General features: G+C 54.2%; 1 protein-coding gene across 2 annotated transcripts in view; it reads right to left on the reverse strand.

The window, feature by feature from the left end:
- Positions 1–12,147, reverse strand: part of MGLL (monoglyceride lipase) — a 107,982-nt gene that overhangs the window by 79,146 nt on the left and 16,689 nt on the right. The gene's annotated exons all lie outside the window — the stretch shown is intronic.

The following is a 12,147-nucleotide window of genomic DNA, read 5'->3' on the forward strand; positions in this document are numbered from 1 at the left end:
CGAGAGCGGGAGCACGCCGGGCTCTGCAGAGTCCAAACCCAGCTGCCGGAGGACTTGGTTCCTCCTCCCTGGCAGGGCTCCCACAGCGTGAACAGTGTGTAGCGGGGACAGAAATAGAACAGAGCCAGTGAAGGGGGTCTAAAACTTCACAGAGGGAACTAGAAATAGACCTCTCGTTTGTAAAACAGATCGATAATGCCTATCTCCCGGGCCTTGTGAGGAATGATTGAGAGAATTTATGGAAAATAACCCAGCAGGACGCGGGGGGCAGTCAGGCGTTATGTAACAGCCAGTGCTGACAGCTGGTATTTACTTTGGCCAGATACTGGTCTAAGTGTGCTGGGCGCTAGCTCACTCAGGGCTCACAACAACCCAGAGGTAGGCACCGCTAGACTCCCCATTTTACAGATGAGAAAAGTGGGGCCCCGAGAGGCTAAGCAGCTCTCCTGGGGTCACAGAGCTGTAAGTTTTGAACCTGCACGCTGGGCCACTGTGGGACCACACGATAAGGGGAAGATACCACGTGGCCACGTCCAGATGTGCAGTCAGGTGGCGTCCCGAAGGCCCTCGCCCTGGGCAGTAGTGGAAGACTGCAGGACACCTACACAAGGTCTGCTCTGAGTCGATAACCCTGAGATGAGTGCAGCAGGCCCTTCGCTTCCCCTGACTTACTGGACTTACGAGCACGAAGCGGGGCTGAAGGCCATGAGTAACCCGCGGTGCTGCCTGCCCAGAGCCTCCAGAGTGGACGCCTGGGCTGCCCGCCCGCTGCCCGTGTGACTCCTCCTCCCGCCTGGCTGGGCCCCCACTCCCCACACCCCCTTCCCTCCTGCTCTGATGTGACCCTGGTCCTCCAGGCCGCCCGCTCCTGCCTTCCCCGCTGGAGAGCGTGGCCGGGTCCCCAGAGTGCACGTGTAAGGCGTGGCCGGCGAGCCCCTGTGAGGCCCTCTTCCGCTTCCTTTCGATGACGTGCATGCCCCCCACCCAATACCAAGACGCTCCCAGAAACAGAAGACGAGCCGAGCGGAGAGCACCGAGCTTCCCCACATCCCCGCGCTCTGAGCTGTACCCTTCACCACGGGCTTGTTTCCGGGTCGCCCGAAAGGCCAGATCTAGAGAGCTGAAGGCTCACCCTGCGCACCCACATGCCCTGCAGACAGAGCCGCCCGCCCCCCTTCCCCTCTGGTCTGTGTGCCCTCCTGGTTCAAAGCACCCTGCAGCCTCCAGGGTGACCACTGCACAGCCAGAGCTAATGTCCACGCCCTGGTTACTCCACACAGTGGCAGCTGGTTATGTCTGTCTCTAGGCTGGAGGTGTCTTCTGCATCTCCTAGCTGTCCCAAGACACAGAAGCGGAGAAATTCTTATCTGCTGAGTGAGGTCGAGTCATCCTACTGAATGAGCTCCCTGCTTACTGCGCCCCCAGGACACCATGCGGCCCGCTCACCCCAGCACTGAACTCCTGAGGCCAGTTTTTCCCCCACTTTCACGGAAATTCTTCACGCTGCAACTGGTTCCACCTGCTGATGCTCCGTCCTCGCGGGAAGGAGGGGCCAGGGCCCTGTCCTTTCGAGTGCACTGTGCCTGGGGCCACTCGGAGCCAAGTCCACACATCTCTCTCTATGGAGACCGACGGCTACGGACCTGGCTTTAAGATACTCGTGCTAAATCAATCCATTCACTTTATTTTTATCTCACAGACCAGTAACATTGCAGAAAAACATGGCTGTGGTCCACAAACGTCCTTCTGTAAGACCTGACGGGAAGGCCGCAGAGAAAACCTAGAGTCACCAAAAAGGGGTGAGCTTTAAAAATCAGCTCTCCCTGAGTTCGGACCCCACCTCCGCCACCTGAGAAAGTCACTCGGGTAGGTACCCGTAAAAAGGGAAACGCAATCCCTGCCTCGCAGAGGTGTAAATGACGACGCCCTCAAGGTGCCTGCCCAGCACGTGGCGCTCGGCTTCCTCTCCCTGTTCAGCCCACGGCGGCACTGCGTGAGCCGGGCCACCTGGGAACACGCCAGGGTGCTTGCACGTGCAGCTCCTGCTCCACACAGCCATTCGGTTACCAGGCAGGTCACCTCCTGGTCTTCCACTCTGGGTATTCTACACATAAGCAGCCCCACCTGTGCCCAAAATGGACCTAAAGCCAACAGGAGGTCACGACTCGAGTCATTTGGACACGGGAGCAGTGCTGGACTGTCAGCCCACCCAAGGCTGCAGGACCTCTCCACGCCCCACGGCTGCCAGCCAGCCAGAAGTCTTCCCAGCTCCAACACGCTAACAAGAGTGGCTCCCACCAAAGAAATAAAGCAGCCGAGTGGAAGCAGGCATGCAGCAGGACGACAGCCGCCCGGGGCCTTGGCTGGCTCAGCAGCTCTCACTGCAACCCACGCACGTCCACGGGAGGAAGGGCCTGCTTTGGCAGATTTGCACAACGGGGTGGTTTCAAAAACCCCACTTAGCCTAAATCCCCATATGCCGACGTTACTAAAACATTAAAAAACAGGTAATGTGTGTGTGTACGTCATAACATAGTTTGATTTTACAAATGATAAGAAGGGCTATTTTGAGTGCCTGTGTGCCAGGGGCTGGGCTCTGCACTCTGTGTGCACAATCTCACCCCCAGGCTGGAAAAGCTCTGGATCTCCTGGAGCCTTCTCAGATTTCAGTTTATTCCCTCTTCGTAAGTGCCCATTCTTATTTTACAGAATGTTTTATAGCCAAGTCTTCCTGGATCCTGTTGGAAGTTATTGGAAAGCTTCTAAATTTCTTGTAGCAAAGCTACCTGATAATACGTTTCCTCGAGTCCTCAGAAGGATGCCCTTCTGTGGAGCTGTAAAGTCTGGATTTCTGGTGATTTTCATCTTTTGCTCATCCTTTTTGAAAAAGGTCAAGATGTGCCCAGTATCAAGAACTAAGGGGCAATTGTGACGGTCCTGCCAAAACCTTTTAGTCCAGCTGAAGCAAAAGGTGCGCAACTACCCCTAGGGAGCCACCAAGGCTCACAGGAGGAGGAGTAATTGATGCTCCTGGTGAATTTATGAAGGGACAAAGGCCACCAACTCTCCACAAGTATAATATGAAAAAACGCACGCACACACACACCCCCCCACACATAATTTATGTAAGTTTGAAAAAGGAATATGGGTCATTTTGAAAGATGGAAAAATACAGACGCATAAAGAAAAATCAAACCCGCCCATAACCCACCACCCAGTGGCACTGTCAGGAACACTACACTTCCCTTCAGGTTCTCCCTCTCCACAGACATTAAATTCTGTTTTTCATTATTTGTAAGTTAATTATAAATTTATAATTACAACTTACAGCTGTGATTATGGCTTATAATTGTAATCACACTTATGTTCCATTTTGGACCCCTCTTTTGATTCCTCAACGTCTTTCCATGAAGTTTCCTGCAGGAAGTGCAGCACCACCTACTTCCAGAGCTGCTGTGAGTGAACGGACGGAACACCTGAGAAGGCCCCCCGGCACTGCGCCCGCACCTGGGAAGCACCCAGGAAATGGTCAGACGATAAACATCCCTCCTGCATCCAGAGCAGACATCACTAATCAACCACAGCTCCCTGTTCTGCTGAACCCAGGAAGCCTCTGAGCCTTTTCAGCTCCACACTCGGGACTCATACTGTGTTCCTACACTGGGTCCTGGTTTTGAAAAGGCTGGTTCTGAACAGCTTCAATTCCTAATTCCCCCAGGATGATGTCACCACCACTTGGAGCATCAAGGCTCTCGCATTCTGTGGACCTGCAGCTGGTCCTTCTGCATTCAGCGCGGCCTTCACGAATGAGTACCGTGAAACCACTGCACATGGGTTCCAAAATCGGGGTCTGGCCTCCCAGCATCACGACAGTGACGCGGCTGGATTTAGTTTGAGACCAGAGCTCCTTGATTCCTGGGCCATCGAAGGAACACTGTCACACAACCCTCCAGCAGACAGCAACACATGGAAGCCGATGGTGCCCCGGGAGGTGTCACAGGACGCCTGGAGCAGCCACTCTTCCAGCACTGACCCCACTCAGCAAAGGTTTCCCTGTGCAAGGATAATGAAATCCCAAAGTTGGCCTGCCCTGAAGTCAGTCAACTGGGAAATCACAGGCCACACCAAAGGTGTGTTTCCATACAAAACACACCTTTGTTTTGATTTGTGCAAAAAGCAAATCCAGCATCAACCAGCTTGAAGCAGAGGGCGATGGACAGCCTGATGCACTTTTAATCCGTAACTTAGCACACTGCTAACATCTCTCTTTGGGCACTTATCGCATCCCCCCCGGGCCACCCGTGTGCCGGGCTTACCTAGCCTGCTAATGTGGTACCTCACCTACTCCGCAGAGCCCTTGGGCTCCTGCGACTGACAGGTGTGCCTGCAGTCAGGGCCAGCAGGGAGCAGCATGCGGTGCCGCCCCGCCACCGGGCATGGGGGGTCCGCACCAGCCCGGCCCCCAGCCCCACTGTCCTCGTCTCTCTGCAGAGGACGTTATCCCCAGACTGCTCAGCACTCTGCTTCCAGCACACGCACTCCTGGGCTCTGCCAGCTTCTCCTGGTTGGCTCCCCTCAGCCCTCCGCCCCGTGTGGCTGTCCCCGAGAAGACCCGGGCCTGGCAGAGCAAGGCTGAGGTTCCTCGCCAGCCCACAGCCTTAATGTCTGCAGGCAAAGCAAGGTGTCTCGAGGATGCACAGGACTACCACATCCCCTACGTGATATGTCCCTTGACCTTTCAAGACTCGATCTAGTCTTGCCCTGCACACAGCCTTTTTCTGAGCTGGAAGCCCTCTGAAAGCAGAACCCTGGGGCAAAAAGACTGAGATCTGACACCATCCTTTTATTATAATTGTCTCTAACTCCTTACTTACATACCTACGATTTTATGTATTCTGAATATCACTAATATCCTAAAATATACCAGCTTAGGAAAACAGCGTACAATTGAAAACAAGACAAAATGGGATTTCCCTGGTGGCGCAGTGGTTAAGAATCCGCCTGCCAATGCAGGACACGTGGGTTCGAGCCCTGGTCTGGGAAGATCCCACGTGCCGCGGAGCAACGAAGCCCGTGCGCCACAGCTGCTGAGCCTGCGCTCTAGAGCCCACGAGCCACGACTACTGAGCCTGCGTGCCACAACTACTGAAGCCCGCGTGCCTAGAGCCCAGGCTCCGCAGCAAGAGAAGCCACCATGAGAAGCCCGCGCACCGCAACAGAGAGTAGCCCCTACTCGCCGCAACTAGAGAAAGCCAGTGCGCAGCAACGAAGAGCCAACGCAGCCAAAATAAATACATTTATAAAGAAACCAAACGAACACGCCCGGCACAGAGCAAGCCGCTCACTGTGTCGGCGGCTTCCGTCAGCTTTGAAGGAAAACTTGCTTGCTCCAGCAGAGAGTACTTTGGGTGCAGGTGGGGCGTTCGATTTAGGTGAAAAGACAGCTGTGGACTCCTCGCCGGTCCCCTGAGCCTCCGGTGCTCAAGGTGCATCCTGGGCGCGCGTCACAGGCAGCCGGCCTCCAGCTCAGCCTCTGCTCTGAGCCCCCGGCCTACCTCTGCGGCCGTGCCAGCCACCCCTGCAGCCTCTGGACACGGAGCCCCGGGCCTGACCCCCCGAGATGGGCCTCGCCTCTCATGTGCGCTCTCTCCACCCCTTCTGCTACCACCCCCGGCCCCCGTTCCCCCAGATCGAGGCTCACAACAGCCTCCAACTCCACACCCTGCCCCCAGCCCTCCCACTCCAATCTGTGCCAACACAAACCCCAGCTTTCTGGCGTGCTGACACCTGCGCCTTCGCTGGGCCCTCTCCTCTGCCAGGCCCCTGTCCGGGCTCTGCACCTCTGCCTGTCCTAAGAGGCTCTGCTCCAGGCCCTCCCAGGGTGCCCCAGCCACGGGGGTCTGGGGAGGACATGGGTGGTCAGGGCGGCCGCAGGGAGCTGAGGCCACGGACGACGCGGCCCAGCCGGGGGGTGGCCAAGGGACACCATGGGCAGAGCAAGTGGGCGGTGGGAGGAGTCACAGGACCACAGGTAACAAGGCTCAGGACAAGGGCTGGCAGAGGGCCCACGATGGAAGGGACAGGCAGGGCTGCCTCGGACGTCGTCAAACACGCGGGGCAAACGGTCGGGGACCAGGGGCTCCGAAGCAGCCAGAGGGAAGGAAATACGCCTGGGGCCGTCCACTTACCCAAAGCCATACCCTTCATCCCAGCAGACTCTTCCCAGGAGTCCTGTGACATAAGTAGCCAATTTTGCAAAGGAGAAAACGGAGACTCAAAGAGCTGAAGTTACGCACTAGCAATCAGAAGCATCAGAAGTTGGGCTTCCCTGGTGGCGCAGTGGTTGAGAGTCCGCCTGCCAGTGCAGGGGACACGGGTTCGAGCCCTGGTCTGGGAGGATCCCACATGCCGCGGAGCAACTAGGCCCGTGAGCCACAACTACTGAGCCTGCGCGTCTGGAGCTTGTGCTCCGCAACAAGAGAGGCCACGACAGTGAGATGTCCCCGCACCGCGGGCCAATGAAGAGTGGCCCCCGCTCACTGCAACTAGAGAAAGCCCTCGCACGGAAACGAAGACCCAACAGAGCCATAAATAAATAAATAATTTTTTTCAAAAAAAAAAAGAAGAGTCAGAAGTAGAATCTGGATCCACCTGACCTTGAACCTGTGCTCTGCCCATCCCACCAGGATCCCCGAGGGCCCCAGCTCATGGCTCCAGCCCTCACCAGCATGGACCTACCCGCCCCTTTTGGGGGGGTGGCGAGAAGATGAAAGAGATTATGCGTACGGACTGCATTTTGCCAACTGTATGTGACCAGCTACCAGCCTCAAGTCCTCTCTTAGGGTGAGACGGGCAAATGAAGGGGAGTGAAGGATGAGTGCAATCGTGACTCAGCCTCTTTACTCTTCCCTGTTTGGTGGCCGACAGCTCATCTCCCAGCTACATTACCAGCAGAGACAGTGAACTGGGCTTCTTGGAAGCCCCCAAACCCTTGGAGGGTGGGGCAACAAGGCGGGAGGGACTTGTGCCCTGAGTGGCCGTGTGGACCCCTGGACTGGTGATGGAGAGAGACATAGACCTCCATCTTACATGAGCACCATGTTTCTTTTTCACAACACTCAGGCTGAACCTTAACAAACGCAGACCCTCGTGTACGAGATCCCTTCACACATGCAGGTGCAAGCTGATGTGCGTTCACACCCAGGCTCTGCTGTTCCCTAACTGCAACGGTGGGCAACTTGCTGAATTCTCTGCTTCCTCCCGTGTGAAACGAGGATAACACAGGACCGGCAGTGCAGATGACACAGCACACACACTACAAAGCTGGCTACTGTCAGCGTAGTGGAGTGTTCTCCTGCCAACAGCCCCGTCAGTCAGCCTGTGCTGGAGGACGCAGGTTTTATGTGGGTCCCGTGGCGTCAGCTACTGTCTTCCTGCCCCAGCTGATATCACCGTCCTCACATCCATTTTAACGCAAGATCCTAACAAGCACAGTGGTAAGAACTGCAGAGCAAAGTTCCAATGCTGCAAGGCTCCTCCAGCATGTTTCCCAGAGCATCTATTTCCTTAAAAAAAAAAAAAAAAAAATCTATCTATCCATCCAGCTATATGCACATAGACACAGACATATTTTTCCCTAGAGAAGACGAAGCCCCATGAAAGGGTCCATCCATCCATCCATCCATCTATATGTAGATAGATACAGACATAGACATATTTTTCCCTAGAGAAGACAAAGACCCATGAAAGGGGATGGAAGGCTGCGATGACTCCACCTGTAACACCAGGTGGAGGAGCAACAGGACCACTGGGCACAGTCCAATGGCTGCCCGGCTCTCAGCCCCTCATTTCTTCAGCAACAGAGATTGACTGAGCGCTGGGTTTCTGGACCAGGCTCTGGCTTAGGCTCTGAGGACACATCTGAATTAGATAAAGTCCCTACCCTGGTGGAGACAGAATAATCAGCAAATAAACGTATGCCAGGTCGCATTAAAGCACCATGGAGAGAACAGTCAGGGTTAGGGGCCAAGCGCCACTGTGCTCCACCCCTCAGAGTGCAGAATTGCTTCCTGCAGCACCAGACACTCTAGACACACCAGGTCCAAGACTGCGGTCAGACATTTTCCAAAGAAGATGCATGGATGGCCAACAGGCACATGAAAAGGTGCTCAGCGTCACTAGTCATCAGGGAAATGCCAATCAGAACCACACTGAGCTACCACCTCACACTGGTCAGAATGGCCACCATTAAAAAGCCTACAAATAACAAATGCTGGAGAGGGTGTGCAGAAAAGGGAGCCCTCCTACACTGCTGGTGGGAACGTAGATTGGTGCAGCCACTGTGGAAAACAGTATGGAGGTTCCTCAAAAATTAAAAGTAAAGCTACCATATGATCCAGCAATTTCACTTGAGAATATATCCAAAGGAAATGAAAACACTATGTCCAAGAGATACCTGCACCCCCATGTTCACAGCAGCATTGTTTACTGCCGCCAAGTTATGGAAACAACCTAAGTGTCCGTCGACAGACGAATGGATAAAGATGTGGCATATACTGGGTTGGCCAAAAAGTTCGTTCGGGTTTCGCCGCAAGACGCTATGGAAAACCCCAAATGGACTTCTTGGCCAACCCAATATATACGGTGGAATATAATTCAGCCATAAAAATTGAGGAAATTCTACCATTGGCAACAATATGGAGGGACCTTCAGGGCATTATGCTAAGTGAAATAAGTCAGAGAAAGACAAATAGCACATGCTCTCACTCATACATGGAACCGAAACAGAAACAACAGCAAAATAAGAAAACTCTGAGAACAAGAGATCAGATTTGTGGTTACCAAAGATGGGGGTGGGAGGAGGGGGAATTGGAAGAAGCAGGTCAAAAAGTACAAACTTCCAGTTATAAGATAAGTAAGTCCTGGGATGTGATGTACAGCATGGTGACCACAGTTACCACTGCTGTACATGGTACAGGAAAGTTGTTAAGAGAGCAGACCCTAAGAGTTCTCATCACAAGGAGGAAAAAAAACCTTTTTTTTTCCATCTATATGAGATGAGCAATGTTTACCAACCTAATGTGATAATCATTTCTAAGTCCATTAAGTCAAATCATTACGCTGCACACCTTAAGCTCATACAGTGCTATACGTCAATCACATCTCAATAAAACTGGAAAGCAACATCAGCGACAACAAAGAGTTTGGTCAGAGAGGGTGTCACTAACTCAGCTGCATGCCTTATTGCTGCCAATAAAGTGCAGAACCAACCAAATATGGGGCCCTCTGAGGTACTTAGCAGCTGACAGTTCCAGTGCCCAAAATCCAGTGAGCAAAATTGGCATCTGGATGCCCTGACGGAGATTACTCAGCCCCTCCCACGTCAGCCCCTCCTCCTATCATCTGCTCAAGGTTCCAGTGAAGTGAGGCGGATAACTGCCTTCCATAAACCAAGTTCGAAACTGATATGGAAATTATTATTCCTCCTGCCTCAAAGTAATTTCCTACGCTTTGGGGGATGCAACCTCCAGGAATGATTTATCTTCAATTGCAAAGCAGCTCTGAACTGTAAGGGGGCAGGAGATTAAGACCCTTCATTAACATGTGTGATCTCTTCAGAGGCGTCTTCTGGCAGCCGTGGCCCTGCGGCTCTGAAAAGGTTCTCGTGCCAAAGGGCTCCTCGGGGGCCGCTGTCGAGATCAATTTGGAACTGGCCTTCTGGGAAATCACTGATGGTCTGCGGAAGGCACATGGCATGGCTTTTAGGATGGTCCATTAATGAAGAGCTTCACAGCTGTCCCAAGATTTCAGAAAAGGGAAGCCCAGGGCCAGATGTTAGTGTGACTGACGTGGTCTCTGCGTGGAAGCGCTCTGAGCTCTGTCTCCAAGCCCAGGGCTCCTTTTCCCTGCACAGAAAAGGGCCTGTGCTTGTTCTTGCTGCCAACAGTGAGCCGCCGCCTGCAGGCCACGAGGAGGGGCCGCACGCAGGGGTGCTCTGGCCTGCCGCTGCTCCCCTGCATCCTCCAAGGGGCCAACCAGATGCACGGCACCGGTGACGCAGGCACCCCATGCCATCTGGGACACTCTTGCCGCAGTGTCACGTTCCACAGAAAAGAGAGCGGCAGGCTCTCGCGGGGGACTCGTGAACGCGGGCGTGTGGTGTGGACATGCGTGCACCTGGAGAAGCCAGACCACCAGTCTCTGGAAGCGAAGGTGCAAGCCTCGACGCTTCCCAGTTGGTGCAACGCGTCACGGGGGTCGGGGATGGCACACCTGTCCTCGGGCTCCCAACCTGTGGGGCCCCCATGCGGGCAGCGCTCAGGCTGAACCGGGGAGGGCTGGAGGCACAGCATCAAGGAACGGGAACGTGCACAGGGCGATGCTACTACTCCTTCATCCCTCCCATTCCACCCTGAATGCACGGAGCCCTGGGCGAGGTGCCGGTCTGTCTGAAAGAGATCTGCAACACGACCCGCCTCCGTTCTCAGGACAGAGAGAAGCCACAGGCCCAGGCTGGGGGCAAGCCCAGGGCAGAGCTGGGATTCAGTGCCGGGGTTTTCTTTTGTCCTGTGGTCACCTTCCACTGATGGCCCCTGATACTGGTTTTACATTTCCCGAGTTAGAATAACGCTTCCTCTTAAAATAGCTCGCCAGTGAAAAGGAAAGTTGAGTCAAAGAGAACAACGAGGAAATGATAACTCAATTCAGACAGCTGCAGCCGCCACAGCACCGGGGGCCTGTGGCAACGAGGACACGCAGGGCCTTCATCTGACAGGGAGGGGGTCACCAGGCCCCTCTCTCACCACCGGGCATTTGAAGACTCACCGAGAGCAGAGGTGGAGGAGGCTGGACACAGAAATGACCCGCACAGGAGGTGGACATTTATTAGGCAAACCCTCAAACGCTCCTGGAGGACGCGGAAGCAGAAAGCCCCACTGCCAGTGAGCCGAGCGCCAGGGCGAGCCGCGGGCAGCAGAGGGCTGGATGGCAGGTGGGCACAGAGCTCTGGGCCGCCTCCTCACTGGACAGCAGGTTCATGTCCAGACCCAGGTCAAGGCCCCCTCAGCTCGAAGCCACCCCAGCAGAGTCAGGCGATCCCCTGGGCTCACTGGTCACCTGCCCCTCACCTTCTTGCTTGCCTGCCGACTTCCGGCTTCCTGGGGGTGGGCCCGCAGCTCACTCGGCTCAGACCCGATTCCTGCCACAGGCACCAGGCCTCTGCAGGTGACTGGACGGTCCTAGCTCCTCTGGCTCCCCATCTGCAGAGCCAAGGGGCTGGTCATCTTTATGGTGCTTTCCAGTTTCTCAGAGTCCACGAATGTTAACAAGGATTGTCCTGGGGTGGTCAGTTGTCCTAGCTTTCCACTCTTCCTTAATTTCTCAATGTCTTATCATGAATATGTTCACAAAAGAAGAGAGCAAATTTTATTTACGACAACAAAATTAAATGACCCAAGATGAGCGAGTCGCGAAGAGACTGTTCCACGAGGGAGAAACGGCCACAGTTGGAGAGGCGCTAGGAGGAGGTGGGCGAGGGTCCTGGGGACCTCTGCCCCCAGAGATGACTCCTATCCCTGCTTGAAGGATGGAGGACAATGTGACCAGCACAGACTGCCTAGAGGAAGGCCCATGAGTTCTCAAGGAGGAACCTCTCCTCAGACCCAGAGGAGACCCTGAAGACAGGGCAGAGTTCTGTGTGGGAATGGAGGCAACACTTATTCTTAGAGGTTTTGCAAGGAACCGCGTTTGCAAAGAGAGCTGCAGTGTGATTTTGGACCTGGATGAAACAGGAAGTAACGGGCAGAGGTAACAGGGATTCTTCAGGCTGAGAAGTGGCTCCCGACCTTCCGGTAAGAATGTGCTCGGTCCCATCTTATGTAACATTCATTTTTTTTTTTTTTTCCTGGAAGGAGAAAAAAATGAACTTTCCAGGTCTGCAGATGGCTCCAAGTTCTTCTGGGTGGTGAAATGCCAAACGGATGGCAATAAACAATCGGGAATTTACTAAGAATGCAGGAGAGGTAAGACGAGCACACAGTGACGAATTTAAGGGAAATGGTCACAATCTTATGGGCACACAGCTCAGAGCTCTGTTATGAAATGTTCTAAAACTGATTATGATGATGGTTGTACTACTCTGTAAATATA

The sequence above is a fragment of the Leucopleurus acutus genome (assembly GCF_964270905.1).
Source record: "Leucopleurus acutus genome assembly, chromosome: 10".
Lineage (NCBI taxonomy): Eukaryota > Metazoa > Chordata > Mammalia > Artiodactyla > Delphinidae > Leucopleurus > Leucopleurus acutus.